Below are 17,788 nucleotides of genomic sequence, written 5' to 3' on the forward strand. Positions count from 1 at the left end.
TTCAGACGAGAAATAGTACCTTCCATCTTCTTCAAGTAATGAAACCGTGAACTCCTTTAACCTAAAAGGAAAAGCACCCGCCGTATATAGAATTTCCCTTCCATCATAAGCTGGCATTCGCCTTCCAAAGTTGCCATCCTTGTGCAACTTGACAAGCTCAAAGATAATTTTTTTATTGGTGGCTATTGATATTAATACCGGTGATATACTCACCTAAAAATTTCAGAGTGAGGTATATTCAAACAGTGAGAGCATACGTTATAGTCTTAATGGTCACGAAAAAGAGGTAGAAATAAGATACAATAATCGAGCATCTACTTGTACTACCATAGCATGACAAGTCATTTTTGTTTTTTTATTTTTCTTATAGTGTATATTTATCTTTTTTTTTACCCAGAGATGTTGATTTTCATAGATGTTTAACAGGTTGGTCCTTTCTGTAGTGTTAGTGCTGCTCATGAAATTGGTGAGAGTGTTCGTCATCAGATACACAAAAATCATAGTCAAGTTTGCTGAAGTTTTCATTCACATTGGTGAGCGCTGAGGACTTAATTGTGATTTTGCTATATAAAAGCTATGATTGTAAACATAAGAAAACTTCAAAAAATTGATAACCTAAGAAAAGTTCAAAAAACTTTTAAGATTAAGGAGGATGAACCTAAGAAAAGTTTAAAAATTGCTTCGGTTTTCAATGTCATTTTTCTAACCAAAGGCTAAGCTCTTTAAATTTGATAACCAAAAGTTTAAGAACTTTTATCTCATATGATCACCGCTTCCCATTGCCTTCGTGATACATCCAATTAACTGAAGCGATTTTAATTATTTGATAAATTGACCTTTATGAAACATTCATCAGTATAGTTGAGTTTTGTGAAAAGTAATTTCTCTTGTTGACTTATTTTATCACATACCTTGCTTTATTACCATTTGCAGCTTTGTTACTATTTGTATATTGTTTTGTTAAATTGCTAATATTTTAAGCTTAAAATTCCAGATCCATCATAGTCTAACTGCTCTATTTCGGAAGAAAGAAAGAATTTGAAGGGCTTAGAAGGCAGAGACTCGAACGGTCTTTCCAGGCATCAAGAAGCTGAAACCATTGTGTCTGACATTTTGTCAAAGCAATTCTCTAAGGTATTTTATTTATTCCCCAAAGAGTTATCTGATAATGCATGCAAAGAGTTTGTGATTTGATCCGATACTTGGATTGAAGATGTTGAGAGAAAGGAAATGTTCGCAAGGTTACCGTCATCTGTGTTCATTTTTTTGTTACTTTCCCTTCTCTCTCTGATATCTTCCACTCAACTAAATTGACTATTAATGTGGCAATGAAAGCAACACCTATGGTATATGTTTATGTTTCAACTGCATACAGATTTTTTTGTTAGTATTTGCATTATTGTACATGATGTTTCAAAGCTTTTGCATATGTATTTCATCATCCTATGGTTGTTGAGCATAGACCTTTGATTGGTGTGTAAGACATTGAAAAAAAAAATCATCACAAGTCTCATTATGATTGATCCGGTGATAAGAACGGGGGGCCCTCGTCGGGAGGGGGGAGGGGGGTCAACGGCACGTGGAGGTCAAAGGCCAAGATAGTCAATCCGGAGACCGGTCGACCGAACGGAGCAGGCCTACCAACAGGGCCCTGCAAGCCGACCAACCGTGAATCTTCCGAACCGAATGAAAACCAACCCGACTAGAGGTCGGGTTTCCGATGCTCAAGGTAAAAAGGCTTTAAGGGTCGAGCGGGTTGTCCGTTCGGCCGGCGCACAAGGCAACACAAACAGGGGCACTCTCGTTCGAGCATATGACCGATGCATAAGTGATATGCCTGCCGAGCGGCCTATCCGCTCGGCCCAGTAACAGACAGGGAACACAAGAGGACAAAGGAGACAGGATAACATCATCCTCGAGACATCTGCCGCCGACAAGCAGCAGAGTTGGCGGCCGAGCCGTACATAGAATCATACGGCGGAAGCTTCCACCGTCACATCCGGGATATGCTCGGACTATTGCGGAATGGCGCCAGAGGTACTTTTCTGACACAGGCTTGTTAAGGTATGTTTGGGGAAGAATGCACGCATCGGGAAACGTGCCCACGCTTCCCCGGGGTCCTATATAAAGACCCCAGACATCGATGAAGGTATGTACACATCTCTACTGTAGCCTCGTTACTCTGCCTCTCTCGTTGCCTGACTTAAGCATCGGAGGGCCGTCGTCAGGAAACCCCTCCCGGCTCGGCTTCCTTGCAGGTTCGTCGAAAGGCTACACCACCAGTCGGAGACAACAGAGCGTGTCACGCCCCCAGCGTCCGTCGACTCAGCGCTCGAACAGGATCAAATTAGCGTCGTCTGTGGGAACGCACCTGAATCCGAGTCGAGGAGATGGAAGAAGCTGGACGTCAACTTTTGGTAACACTCTCTCCTGAAGAGCTCGAAGCACTCGTCCGAGCGCGAGCAACGAAAATTGTGGAGTAGCAGCAGAAAGCTCAGGCCGAGCGGGCAGTGCAACAAGCAACATCAGCTTCGGGGGGTCGAGCGCCACCCGAAGACCGGCAGGAGCAGCTCTCAATATGGGGGCAAAACAAGTGGCCAGACGGCACTCAGATGGGGGCGCCGCCCGCCCCAATACCTTTTCATCGGGCTCTGTTCCAGACACCCTCAGAGGTGGCGCAAGCCAATCAAGACAAGGGATCCTCATCGGATGAGGCACCCATCCGGGACGTCAGAAAAGGAAAGGTGCCCCGATCTGATGTATCACCCGAGCGGACCAACCGGCAGTTCTCAGATGTCATTCTTCGCGATCCACTGCTGAGGCATTATGTGCCCCCTGCGATCAGGGAGTACAACGGGACAACCGACCCAGACGACCACCTGGGTAAATTCAACAGTACCGCCACTCTGCATCAGTACACAGATGGTGTGAAATGCCGAGTGTTCCTCACAATGCTTTTGGGATCGGCGCATCGGTGGTTTCGAAGACTGTCGGACGGCTCCATCACAAGTTTCAAGGAATTCCGAACGGCATTCCTCCATCATTTTACTAGCAGTAGGTGCTACCAGAAGACAAGCGTCAGCTTATTTGCCATTAAGCAAGGCGCGAGGGAGTCGCTCTGAGCGTACATTCAGCGCTTCAACCAGGTGGTCATGGGCATTCCAACGGTCACCTCGGAAACAATGGTGAACGCGTTCACGCAAGGGCTCGTGGACGGTGACTTCTTTCGATCGCTCGTCCGGAAGCCGTCTCGGGACTACGACCACATGCTGCATAAAGCCAACGAATACATCAATGTGGAGGAGGCCCAGGCGGCGAGAAGAAAAGAAGCCCAGAACGACCAGCCAGCTCAAGCCGAGCGGAAGCAGCCCATCAGTCACCAGCCACCCAGAGGACCGCGAGCCGAAGCCGCCCATCCTCATCAGCACACTCGACCGGACGTCGTCCAGCAAGTCGCGGCTGATCGGCCCAAGCACAAGGGGAAGGTATGGACCCCGATGTTTATTCACTACATCAGTCGGCCACTCACAATACCCGCGACTGTCGGAGCCTACCCCCCATCGCTCATCCCGCACCGAGGAGTTACCGTCGCCGATCGCCTTCACCAGACCGGCAACATCGGCAACGGAGCCCCGTGCAAAGGATAGAAAGGCAATCCCCCGAGCGGCACCATCGTCAGCAGCACGGAGCCCACCACCGAGCATCAAATGAACGACCTCGACCTTCCGCTCGGGAGGAGGAAAACAGGGGCAACGCATCGCGGGGAGAGATCAACATCATTGCCGGGGGCTCGACCGGCGGAGATTCCAATAGAGCCAGAAAGGCACATGCAAGGCAGCTGAGGATCCACGCGGTCGGCTGCAGCCAGGAAAGGGCGAGCGGACCCGAGATCAGCTTCGGGCTTAGGGACCTCCAAGGAGATGAAGTCCTACACGATGACGCCCTGATCATTCGAGCGGTAATAGCCAATTATACTATTCACCGCATTTTCATTGACACAGGCAGCTCGGTCAACATAATCTTCAAGAAGGCCTTCGACCAACTACAAATTGGCCGATCCGAACTACTGCCAATGACGACCCCCCCCCTATACGGATTCACAGGGAACGAAGTCTTGCCGGTCGGCCAAGTCCGACTAGCTATCTCATTGGGCGAGGAGCCGCTCAGAAGGACGAGGACCACCACCTTCATCATGGTTGATGCTCCTTCTGCCTACAACGTCATCCTGGGGCGACCGGCTCTCAACGAGTCCTGAGCGGTCGTCTCTACCTTCTGCCAGAAAATTAAATTCCCGGTGGAAGACCAAGTAGGGGAGGTGCGGGGAGACCAGCTGGCTGCTCGAAGATGCTACGTGGAGATGGTCCGAGCCGAAGCCAAGTTCGCTCGGAAAGTGCCGCGGGTCGAGGTACATGCTATTACTGAAAAGCCACCTTCTTTAATTTATGAAGAAAAGGAGGAGGTGCAGATTGACCCTTCCCGACCGGAGGCCACCACTTTCATTGCATCCGATCTGGAGGAGAAGCAGAAGGAGAGGTTGATCAAATGCTTGCGGCGAAACTGCGACGTTTTCGCCTGGTCAACCCATGAGCTGCCTGGGGTCTTGCCAAGCGTAGCGCAACATGAACTTCATGTCCGGTCGGACGCTCGTCCGGTGAAGCAAAGGAAGAGGGACTTCAGCGCGGAGCAAAATGTAATCATCCGGGCAGAGGTAGAGAAGCTTTTGGAGGCCGGCCACATAAGGGAAGTACAATTCCCGAGTTGGCTTGCAAATGTGGTCCTGGTTTCCAAGCCGGGCAACAAGTGGAGAGTCTGCATCGACTTTCGGGACCTGAACAAGGCGTGCCCGAAGGACTTCTACCCCCTTCCCCGGATCGATCAGCTGGTGGACTCCACGGCCGGGTGCGAGCTGATATGCATGTTGGATGCATACCAAGGCTACCATCAAGTGTCGCTCGCCCCGGAAGACCAAGAGAAGGTCAGCTTCATCACGGCGGACGACACCTACTGCTACAATGTAATGTCGTTCGGGCTGAAGAACGCGGGAGCCACCTACCAGCGTCTGATGAACAAGGTCTTCAGCGAGCAAATTGGACGCAACTTGGAAGTGTACGTGGACGACATACTTATCAACTCCTTCCGAGCGGCCGATCTCTACTCGGACGTGGAGGAGACCTTCCAAACGTTGAGAAGGTATGGCGTCAAACTTAACCCTCAGAAGTGTTTGTTCGGGGCAAAAGGCGGACGCTTCTTGGGCTACATTGTGATCGAGCGGGGTATAGAGGCGAACCCCAGCAAGATAAAGGCATTGCAGGACATGTCGCCTCCCAGAAATCTCCGAGAGGTACAGCGTCTCACCGGTCGGATAATGGCGCTGTCAAGGTTCATTTCTAAGACGGCCGACCGGAGCTTGCCATTTTTCAAGATCCTCCGTAAAGCCACCAAGTTCCAATGGGACGAGGAGTGCGATCGGGCATTCGAGGAATTGAAGACTTATCTGAATTCCTTACCCGTGTTGGCGAAACCAGCCGAAGGTGAGCCGCTCCGCATTTATTTATCTTCAACTGAGCATGTTGTGGGCTCAGCATTAGTAAGGTCGAGCGGTGAGGAACAACCAGTGTACTTTTTAAGCCATATCTTAAAAGATGCTGAGTCTCGCTACACCGGTCTTGAAAAGTTGGCTTTCGCATTGGTGCTCGCCGCTCGGAGGTTGCACCCTTACTTTTTGGCGCACACCATTATTGTGATGACAAATAGCCCGCTCGCAAGGGTACTCCTGAACCCTGAAGCTTTCGAACGGCTCATCAAGTGGACAACGGAACTTAGCGAATTCGACATCCAATACCAACCTCGCTCGGCGATCAAAGCGCAGTCCTTGGCGGATTTCGTGACCGAAGTACAAAATCCCGAGCCCGAAGCTACGTGGAAAATATATGTGGACGGATCGTCCACTCGGCTCGGAAGCGGAATTGGGATCATGCTACTGTCGCCTCAGGGAGAGCGGATGCATTTATCCGTTCGGCTAGATTATCGGGCAACCAATAATGAGGCGGAATACGAAGCCCTCATAGCCGGATTGCAGGTCGCACAGCATGTTGGAGCAAGTCGGGTCGTGATCCACTCGGATTCCCAGCTTGCCGCTCAGCAACTCATGGGCGCTTTTGAGATAAACAATACATGACTCAGATTGTACGCAGAGGCCTTTGAGAAACTCAGGACCGGCTTCACCGAGGTAGTGGTCCAGAAGATACCTCGAGCGGAGAACCAGGCGGCAGATGAATTAGCCAAGCTAGCAAACTCGATATCGCCGGTCGTCATCCAACAACCAATCGAGCAAGTATCTTTGGTAGCACATATAGATCGGATGGAAGGTGTCACGTTCCCGAGCGATTGGAGAACGACCATCATGGAGTTTCTGCGCTCGGGGACCACGCCATCCGATCGGGACGAAGCTCAGCTACTAAGAAGGAGAGTCGGCCGGTTCACGCTCATTGGAGAGCAACTTTACAAAAAGACGTTCTCCCGACCTCTGCTGAAGTGCGTCAGCTCGGAAGACGCCGAGTACATTCTCTAGGAGGTACATCAAGGATCGTGCGGAGGTCATCCGGGCGGCCGGTCTTTTGCTAGGAAGATCCTGCTGGCCGGATACTTCTGGCCAACGCTACACGAGGACGCCGCTCGGACCGTCGCAACGTGTCTTTCCTGTCAGAAGTACCACAGTTTCTCGCATAAGCCGACGGAAGAAATGAAAGCGTCCACAGTGTCTTGCCCGTTTGACCAGTGGGGCATGGACATCGTAGGGCCCTTTCCTATGGCGACCGGGCAACGGAAGTTTCTATTGGTGGCAGTAGATTACTTCTCCAAGTGGGTGGAGGCTTAGCCATTGGCCAAGATAACCGAGCACATGGTCAAGAAATTCATCTGGCAAAACATCATCTGTCGGTTCGGCATTCCGCGTCGGCTTGTGTCGGACAACGGGCGACAGTTCGTCGGAAATCAGCTCGAGGAATGGTGCAAGGGGTATGACATTGAGCAGCACTTCACGTCGGTGGCGTACCCCCAAAGCAATGGTCAAGCCGAAGTAGCCAACCGGGAGATACTCCGAATTCTTCAGGCTCGGCTCCACCACATGGGAGGAAGCTGGGTGGACGAGCTGCCGGGAGTCTTATGGGCCATCCGCACAACCCCTAAAGAGGGAACAGGAGTAACACCTTTCCATCTGGTGTATGGAGGCGAGGCGGTCGTCCCTGTCGAAGTCGGCGTAGAGTCCGTCCGGATCCAGAACTTACGACGTGGATAATGCCGAACGGAGGCAGCTAGAATTGGACTTGATCGACGAGGAGCGAGCCAAGGCGTCCGTCCGGCTGATGGCCTACAGGCAGAGAATGAAGCAGAACTACAACCGTCGCGTGGTTCCTCGAGCATTCCAGGTGGGTGACTTGGTCTGGAAGAAAGTGAAGTCGGTCGGGAATGTATGCAAGTTGGAAGCTCCCTGGGCGGGACCATTCAAAGTCATCGAGAAGCTCCGATCGAGAGCTTATTACTTGGAAGATGAGGATGGGCGAAGGCTGGATAGGCCATGGAGCGCAAACCACCTCCAGCCCTATCGGGCCGGATGAAAGGTGCGCCGATGTAATGTATTTCATGAATATGTCGTTCGAATGTAACTTTTGGCTGCAGGAATGAAAGCTATAAGAACAAAGCAAAGGCATGAGCAAGGTGCGCCCATCGGATAATTGTATAAAGCCAAACGCTCAACGGCGAAGACCCCGTGCCGTTCGGCCGGGAGTATATTATCCGAGCCATAGGCTCGATGGCGAAGACCCCGTGCCGATCGGCCTGGAGTATATTATCCGAGTCATAGGCTCGATGGCGAAGACCCCGTGCCGATCGGCCGGGAGTATATTATCCGAGCCAAACGCTCGATGGCGAAGACCCCGTGTTTATCGGCGGAGAGTATATTATCTGAACTAAAAGCTCATTCTAGAAGACCGTCGAGCGGTGACGTTAAACTCTAGAGTCGGACCGGCGACTATAAACCCCCCGGCTTGAAGATCGTCGAGCTCCGACGTTAAACCCTAGAGTCGAACCAGCGACTATAAACCCCCCGGCTTGAAGACCATCGAGCTCCGACGTTAAACCCTAGAGTCGAACCGGCGACTATAAACCCCCCGGCTTGAAGACCGTCGAGCGGCGACGTTAAACTCTAGAGTCGGACCGGCGACTATAAACCCCCCGGCTTGAAGACCGTCGAGCTCCGACGTTAAACCCTAGAGTCGAACCAGCGACTATAAACCCCCCGGCTTGAAGATCGTCGAGCGGCGACGTTAAACTCTAGAGTCGGATCGGCGACTATAACCCCCCCCCCCTCGGCCGGAAGACTGTCTGGCGTAGACGTGACAAGTCATGCGGGCCCCGACTCAGCAATAAACACTAGTAATCGACAAGCCTTGTCCATAGGGACAAAAAAGTGATAACGTACTTCCGTCTGAATACATCGGCGAGAAGGTACTAAAGAGGTCGGCATATGAACCGAGCGACCGAGTTACCAAAGGTACTTCGCGACAATCTAACGAGAATTCCATTATAAGTGGGGTGTCCAGCCGAGCGGCCTAGTTATAAAGAATACTTCGTTAAAAATTCCTTGGGAAGGCCAGGCAAGACGAGAAACGATTAACGAAAAGAAAGAGGGGGGAGACGTGAACGATTGTATTTCGCGGTCTGATCGGAGGACACAAGTATTGACAAAGTTAATAACAAGACGGGATATATCCATTAAAAGTCCGACCCTTAGAGCTGATCGGAAGAGTTACAAAAAACACTACAAGAAAATCGTAAACGCTCCTCACTCCAGGGGCTCGAAGATGGGCTCCGGAACGCATTCCAGCAAGCCGACCATGTCTCGCGGGGGGGGGGGGGGGACGGAGGTATCCGCTGGGAGATGGCCCTTGGCCCTCAAGTAAACAGTGGTCGCCCGGATAGCCTCTTCGAAGGACAGGACTAGCCGATCGCTGAACTTGTTACCAAACGCGTCCGATCAGAGGTAGTTCCGTCTCATCACCTCGAAGCGGTCGGACTCTCCGTCCTGATATTCCTTCAGCGCCGCTCGGGAGGCGTCGAGAGCTTCCTGAAGATCTTTCAGATCTGCTTGCAGTTTAGCTTCAGTGGCAGATCGGCTCTCTTTCTCATCAAATAGCAGGTCGGTCAATTCCGTGATGCGTTGTTCCAGCGCTCGAACCTGCACCTTCATTGCGTCCAGATCAACAACGGCCCTATTTTTTCTGTTGGTGGCCACAGTGATCTGGTGGTCATGGGACTTGACTTGAGCGTCGAGTCCAGCTACCTGGGTTTCCAGGCCGGAAGACTTGTGTCGCTCGGCCGCTAGCAAGTTTTCTGTTTTTGCCAGATCGGACATGAGTGTGGCGTACGAGGGCCCCTCAACTGGTGCCCCTCCAGAAATTTGGAGTTTCTTCAACTCTTCCTCCAGTTCGGCCAGACGATTGCTGACCGCCCTTCAGTGGCAGATCGGACTTGTGCCGCTCTGATATCAACTGTAACGACCACCCTTCTTACTACTACTACTCTCTAAGGATGACCGTTACTTATCTACTAACTCTACTTAACCGGTATAATTAAAATCCTCGAAGAAACCCTACCGAAAAATTTCGGCAGAATCTCCCCTGTACCGGTGACCTTAAACTGATATACAAACACTGTACACATCAGCCACAGGCGGCTGGAACATATATCAGACAACCACGCAGTTTATATACATGAAAAGGAATCAAAATACTGAAAGAAATAACTCTATCAATGCATGATGAAAACACTCCAATGAAAATAGCATATACATGTTCTAAATTCTTTTAACAATTCAACGGAAGCAATCTTAATAAATTTTTCTAAGCTAAGTCCCAAGATCTCTCCATAGTCCACGCATCACACACCGTCACAACATCTCCTTGTCGCCTTCCTTCTTATCCTTTTCCTTTTCCTTTTCCTTTATCTTTTATCTGCAGTAGGAGAAATGCAGACTATAAGCAAAATGCTTAGTGAGCGCTATCTAACTCACAAAATCTCGATATGCATGTATATAAATAAAAATATGCTAAAACTGAATGCTAACATGTAAAGCTACTCATGCTCATAAATAGCAAAGAAATCAACTAACTGAAAAGCTAACATATAAAGCTAAACATGCTCATCAACTAGCAACTAAATAACATGTAAGAAACTGGACATGTAAAAGCTGCTAGCATAAAAGAAAGCTAAACTTGCTGATCTTTAAAACAAAGTGAAACTACTTCATTTACTCTAAACTTATTCTTTTATTTCACTTGTTTAAAATTTATACTTTAATACTTGAAAATAATAATCAACTTCTCTTGGGCCCAGGCATAGTACCATCTTATGCGCGTTCCCTAATAGGTTGGGGTAGCGAGCCACCAATCCTAAAAGAGCAGACCTCGGTCTACCAGGGCCAAGACCTCGGAATTGGACACCTGGATTTGTTTAACGATAACCTCGGAAGTCGGGTACTAGCCTCTTCTTAAAAGTAAAATACTTATAATCTTAATTACTTCTTCTTTAAATACCTTGGCATTTTAATAGGCACCTTGTGTGCCAAAAATCCCTAAAGTCTCGACTTTGGGATCTATTTAAGGTCTTGGCCTTTTCTTTCTTTTCTTTATCTTTCTTATACTTTTCTTTATCTTTCTTATACTTTTTCTTAAACCCAAAATACTGTTAGGGTATCCTTCATATGCATCTATGAATGAAACTAACTATGTAACACATAATCATGCATAGAATACAAAAGAAATTTGCACATACAATACTTATCATAATCTGCAAGTATTACTTATGAAAATCTACTTATTAAAAATCTGCATACTATACTTATAAAAATCTACATGCTATACTTATAAAAATCTATGTATTAAAGTCTGCATACTATACTTATAAAAATCTACATGCTATACTTATAAAAATCTATGTATTAAAGTCTGCACACTATACTTATAAAAATTTGCATACTAAAACTTAACAGAATCTGCACTAAAACTTAACAGAAATCTGCTCAGCAAGCTCCAAAGCAAACTAAACTTTCTGGAATTTACATACCTATGTAAATCTTGTTTTTTATTGGTTCTAAGCTTGTACTTTTATTTTCTTCCTTTGTGATCCACTGCAATGAGTTTAAAGAAACAATCCTCAACTTCTCATCTTCATTTTACACTCACGGCATATACTGTGGTAGATGATGGACCATACTAGTTATAATTGTTTTTCTGTGTTTCAACTGGCCTATAACCATACATCCAAGAAATAATTCTAACTGTAGACAGTATTGATCAGATCATTACTAAAAAAAATAGAGACTACATTTCCATGATAGTATATAGGCAGAGGCCACTAGATGGAGTGCCAGTTATCAACCTTAACATGTTTGCTTTTAATATAGCAGTGTAGATCTCCCTGGGACTAGCAATCCAAGCTTCATAAGAATACCTTATGACAACAACTTTCTGAAATTACTATCTAGCAAGGTACATGCAATCTTTCTCATTAATTTCCCGTGATGGAATTAAAATAATAGTTATAGGTAATTCATTAACTTGTCTTCTTTAATTGTAGCACATCTTCCTGTACACACCCCTCTTTAGACACTAAAACGTGGCCATTCACCTCACTTCATCAATTTGATGTTGTTTAGACATGTCTTAACCATCTTAAGCATCCATGTGAATGCCCGAATTAAAAAAAAAAAACGTAAGTATGTTGCATGTTAACAACCCAATGGTTAATCCCAAACAACCTTTGAAATAAAAACATCTAAATCTGAAATGCTAACATAAGAGCAGAAGGATCTAACTTACATACCTAACCTATACAAATTTCCTTTCTTTGTTCCCTTTTTGTGACCCACGGCTTCAACCTCAAAACAAGCTTCTTGCGGCATACATCATTATCAAACATATTATATTTTTCAGAATCATCCCTTGAACTCTTTCTGAATCAACCTACCCGTTTAGTACAGCAGAACCCCAATGCTACCATTGAAAGAACTCGCTTAAAACTTGTATCAAAACTCAAAACATGAAACTAAGTAGCATAGAATCCGATCAAAAACACAGAGCACCTACAATCTGTCCCAAGCTTTCGGGAAAAAAGAAAGAAACAAGGAATAAAACCTCGGAGACGGAGGTATCCGCTGGGAGATGGCCCTTGGCCCTCAAGTAAACAGTGGTCGCCCGGATAGCCTCTTCGAAGGACAGGACTAGCCGATCGTTGAACTTGTTACCAAACGCGTCCGATTAGAGGTAGTTCCGTCTCATCACCTCGAAGCGGTCGGACTCTCCGTCCTAATATTCCTTCAGCGCCGCTCGGGAGGCGTCGAGAGCTTCCTGAAGATCTTTCAGATCTGCTTGCAGTTTAGCTTCAGTGGCAGATCGGCTCTCTTTCTAAGCAAATAGCAGGTCGGTCAATTCCGTGATGCGTTGTTCCAGCGCTCGAACCTGCACCTTCATTGCGTCCAGATCAGCAACGGCCCTATTTTTTCTGTTGGTGGCCACAGTGATCTGGTGGTCATGGGACTTGACTTGAGCGTCGAGTCCAGCTACCCGGGTTTCCAGGCCGGAAGACTTGTGCCGCTCAGCCGCTAGCAAGTTTTCTGTTTTGGCCAGATCGGACATGAGTGTGGCGTACGAGGGCCCCTCAACTGGTGCCCCTCCAGAAATTTGGAGTTTCTTCAACTCCTCCTCCAGTTCGGCCAGACGATTGCTGACCGCAATATTCTCCACCCATTGCTGCGTTCGGATGGGATAATGTCAGGAACCTGGTGAAGTCGTCATAATAGTGTGTTAGGAAACATACCCCGGTGGCTTGCTGCATATGGCTGTCGGCTAGCTGACCGGGAGTCATCAGGGTGACCCGACCCCTCGCATCTTCCCATGTCTTGGCGAGTGACCCTCGAATAGTAACTTGATGCTCGGGAGCAGTGGGTTGATCCGTCACCAAAAGGAACTCCTCGATGGGAAGACGGAGGACGAATTGGATCACTCGACGACCGCTTGGATCCGATTGGGAAGAAATGGCTCGGCTGGACGATTCGCCGATCGGCGCAGAAATAATGTCCGAGCGCTTGAGCCGAAGTCGGACCCGGGGCATAGAACTAACGGGTGGCGCTCCAGTCGAAGCTGCTGGCTGGTCGAGCTGGGAGGGAGTCCGATCAGAAGAAATGGCCTCATGCGCGGCGGGTAGCGGGTCGATTGTCTCTAAGGGGGCGTCGACTGGCCCAGTCACCGGCTCTGCGTGCGCAATGGCCGTCCGGCGCCGCTTGCGTACTATCAGTGGGGAATCGACTACCGACCGCTCCGCATCCTCAGACGTAGGCTGCTGCTGATCGGCCGAAGAGATAGCATCCCCTGCCGCTCCAGTTGCGGTGCCCTGAGCGGCAGACTCTCGGGCCTCAGTTGGGGTTCCTTCGCTTTCGCCCTCATGCGAGCCGACCGGCGCGACGCCCCGATCGGCCATCTCCTTGGCTGCCACCGCCTCAATCTCGGCGACCTTCAACTTCAGCCGATCAGCAACCTTGGCGCGCCACATGATGTCAGCTGCATAACAGAAGAATAAATCAGTTAGACCAAAAGGAAAAAGGACAGGAAAAGTGCTTACCCATGCTGCTCGGAAGCTTTGTGCGGATCGGGCTCAAGCCAAACACGTACAACACCCCCTCGTGAAGTAGTTTATCGATATTGAACTTCTGGCCGGCCAGTAGATGGGTCGCATGAAGATACTCCGGCTGGTTCTTGTATTTTCCGAGGTTAGGCGGGTCCGGCACGGTGGTCTGCCACTTGGTGCGAAAGGATGGTAGCTCAGGAAAGCGAAGGTAAAAATAATTTTCCTTCCAGTGCTTGTTCGAGGTCGGCATCTTATCGAAGAAGACGAGGCCGATCCGCGACTGGAAGAGGAAAGTACCCCACTCGGACTGTTTGGGATAGTAGAAGTAATGGAAAATTATATGGGCTAAGGGAATGTCGTGCAGCTTGAAAAGGATTACTACGTCGCACAGCAACCTAAAAGAATTGGGGACAAGTTGGCCGAGCGGAAGGCGGAAATAATTACAAACCTCCCGGATGAAAGGGTGTAGAGGGAAACGCAGACCGACCACGAATTGGCCGCGGAAGAAGCAAACAGTGTCAGTCGGCGGATTATGGGGCCGATCGGAAGAAGTGGCTAAAGCTAGTCTATGGCTAGGAGGCAGTTCGAATTCGTTAAGGAAGCGTCTCATGTCGGTTTCGTCGAACCGGCTAACCATGGTCATGTACCACAGGCCAAGAGAAGGACCAGAAGGCTGCGAAGTGCTAGCCATCGACGGAACAGTAGCAAGGAAAGAAGAACTGATAAAAGGAAAATGAAAGGGTTGATAAAGAGGATTAAAACTATATTGAATGGGTATGGAGGCCACCAGAAAAGAAAAAACAGAAGAAAGCAAGGACAGGAGAAGGCTTACAGGGAGCGAAGCGTGAAGGAAGGGGCGGAAGTTCGTCGGAGCACCGAGACAAGCAGACGCCCAGGAGCTGGACACGGGAGGAAGCACCGAAGACGCTATGAAGGAGAAACTTGCGTCGGCGCTTCATAAACCCCGGTCTCGGCTCACCACAGCCGTCCGATCCAAGTCATCGAAAGAAGCGAAGACATCGGACCGTCGGATTTGAACCGACGTATGTCCCATCGAAGCTTACGCCCCCGCCGTACGATGACGGCGGACAGGTCATGTGGCGATCAACGATTGGATGGTATTTAATGAGCGTCATTACTCACGTGTGGGCAGCTTAATGAGGATTGGCACGAATCCCGAGGAGACCCGACGACTCCAACCCCCAGCACGGTAGCGCGATGGGCGACAAATAGAAATCAAAACACCCAAGGCATGGCCATCATCTCGCCGATCGGCCGAGGGGGCCTCCTAGAGCCGGTCGGAATACCCTTTCGGGAGCGGCGAAGTGAATGTCGCTCGACCAAATTCATAGTCCAGTCAGTCGGACTTGGCGCCTCCTTCAACTAGACTTGAAGGGGCGGTGATAAGGACGGTGGACCCTCGTCGGGGTCAACGACACGTGGAGGTCAAAGGGCAAGATAGTCAACCCGGAGACCCGCCGACCGGACGGAGCAGGCCTACCGACAGGGCCCCGCAAGCCGACCGGCCGTGAATCTTCCGAACCGAATGAAAACCAACCCGACTAGAGGTCGGGTTTCCGATGTTCAAGGTAAAAAGGCTTCAAGGGTCGAACGGGTTGTCCGTTCGGCCGGCGCACAAGGCAACACAAACAGGGGCACTCTCGTCCAAGCATATGACCGATGCATAAGTGATATGCCTGCCAAGCGGCCTATCCGCTCGGCCCAGTAACAGACAGGGAACACAAGAGGACAAAGGAGATATATATGATAACATCATCCTCGAGACACCTGCCGCCGACGAGCAGCAGAGTTGGCGGTCGAGCCGTACATAGAATCATACGGCGGAAGCTTCCACCGTCACATCCGGGATATGCTCGGACCATTGCGGAATGACGCCAGAGGTACTTTTCTGACACAGGCTTGTTAAGGTATGTTTGGGGAAGCGTGCACGCATCGGGAAACGTGCCCACGCTTCCCCGGGGTCCTATATAAAGACCCCAGACGTCGACGAAGGTATGCACACATCTCTACTGTAGCCTCGCTACTCTGCCTCTCTCGTTGCCTGACTTAAGCATCGGAGGGCCGTCGCCGGGAAACCCCTCCCGGCTCGACTTCCTTGCAAGTTCGTCGGAGGGCTACACCACCAGTCGGAGACAGCGGAGCGTGCCACGTCCCCAGCGTCCGTCGACTCAGCGCTCAGACAGGATCAATGATCATAAGTGGGTTAATTCAGAGAGCCAATCTTTCACTTGTGGGAGCTTTCCACGGGTTTGGAAGATGATTACTGGCTCTGTGTTTATAACCCTTGTCGTAGGACTTAGAACCTAGTGTTAATATCCTCAGATTTTAATCCTGCTGAAGAAAAATAGCAAAAACTGACATCTTGCACATGAAAGGGTAAAAATTCAAATAATTTTGGTTCTAATTGACAAAGGAAGTTGGAAATACTGACAAAGAGATGACCCCATCCGATGTTTCAGGAGGTTCAATATTTAACAATGTGAATATAGGCCGGTGAGTTAATTCTCCATTTTGTGATGCATTACTGCTGTTTTTTGAGAACATTATTTTGTTGATTTCTGAATGTAGATCCTATGACACATTGATACCGTGTGTCTTGTTTCTTTCAGATGATGATTAGGGTTCTTTTCCAAATGACTCATTAAGGGTTCTATTCCTCTATCCAGACTGTTAATTGCTTTTTGAGCAATAAATCATTCAACTCATTTATTTTTGGTTGTTGGTACTGAATATTATGTCGCAGCACATGTAGTGCAAAATTGAAACTTCCTTTGTTCTCACTTTTTAAATTTGCTCTTATTTGCGGCTTACGACACATAACACTGATATATTATTTTTCAGCAGATGTCCCTAGAACACATCACACTCCACTCATTGCAAGGGAAGATATTGGTTCAAGCTCTAGTCTCAATGCCTGCTTAGATGCTTATTAGGTACTCCCATCTTTCTATCATCTTACAGTAGGTGACACCTCCCTTGATTTATTTTAGATGACAAGAACATTCTCACTTATTTACATCGAACCGCGTCTTAGTTTCTATATTTTTTCACTTGAAGTGAGCCGATGGACATAGCCAAGAGAGCGGAAAAGGAGATCCTGGCAGTTACATCTAGTATCAACCAAGTCAGCATCCAATTACGACTAGGCAGGCCAATCTCAAAGCATCACGAACCAGTGGTCATGAAAAAAGAAACAGAAGACCCCCAAAGTTCAAACTGTACAAGGTCAAATGTAAGTTTATCATAAGAAGGCACTGGTGACTGAGGCTACGATCGCTCCCTCGTCGAGAAACAACTCAATGATTGAGAATAAAGATGTATCCGCACATTTTCTTTCAAAGTTTGTGTCTGTACACACCATCATTTCGATTTTGTCAGAGCATCTGTGAGGGGTTGTGTATTTATCGGCTCTATCGATTCTCTGCTGAAGCTCTGTTTGTGTACAACTTATTGGCACCTCAAACTTGTTTCGTGCAAGTTTATTTAACAAAAAAGACTTGAGTTCTACACCTACTTGTAGATTGATTACAGAATAAGCATATTGTATTTTCCTACCCTGGCAACTTTCAAAGAAGAACAATCTCTTGAAGAACACAATGCTAATATGAATGTTACTTGTTAGTATTTAGGTGACTATCAAAGTTGCTCACAAACCTAGGAATATTGACCCTACGGTTATAGTTAAAACACTCGAAATCAAATCTCAGTTGAACACAAGAAAGCATCCAGTGAGTTGAAACAAGTACAACAACTAAACCGAGTCGACTAGTCCAACTCAATTCGTCAAACCAGATGGACCTAGCCGATGTCGGCTAACCAAACGAATTCAACAAACTGAATAAAAGATAGTTAAGCATGTGAGACCCATGATAGGGCAGCAGTAGGCATTCCTTTTGTCTGCCATAATAAGGGGCACTTGCTTCACCTATGCAAATCATTCTCTCCACCTCTTCATCACCATGTCTACTTAAAAAAAACTCCACACTTTTCTCTCTCTCTTTAGTATTGTCTCCTATTCCTCCATCCATTTCCCAATTTCCTTTTCCCTCACTATTGATGAACTATTGAATTGAAAGAGTTTCTTGTT

At 48.3% G+C, this 17,788-nt stretch overlaps 1 long non-coding RNA gene across 1 annotated transcript; it reads left to right on the forward strand.

Annotated features, from left to right (window-relative positions):
• Positions 1–398: 398 nt before the first annotated feature.
• Positions 399–16,656, forward strand: LOC122011696. The gene is made up of 3 exons (XR_006120011.1): positions 399–533; positions 995–1,134; positions 16,546–16,656. It is a non-coding gene; the product is annotated as an uncharacterized LOC122011696 (long non-coding RNA).
• The last annotated feature ends 1,132 nt before the right edge of the window (positions 16,657–17,788 follow it).

The sequence above is a fragment of the Zingiber officinale genome, chromosome 8A (assembly GCF_018446385.1).
Source record: "Zingiber officinale cultivar Zhangliang chromosome 8A, Zo_v1.1, whole genome shotgun sequence".
NCBI lineage: Eukaryota > Viridiplantae > Streptophyta > Magnoliopsida > Zingiberales > Zingiberaceae > Zingiber > Zingiber officinale.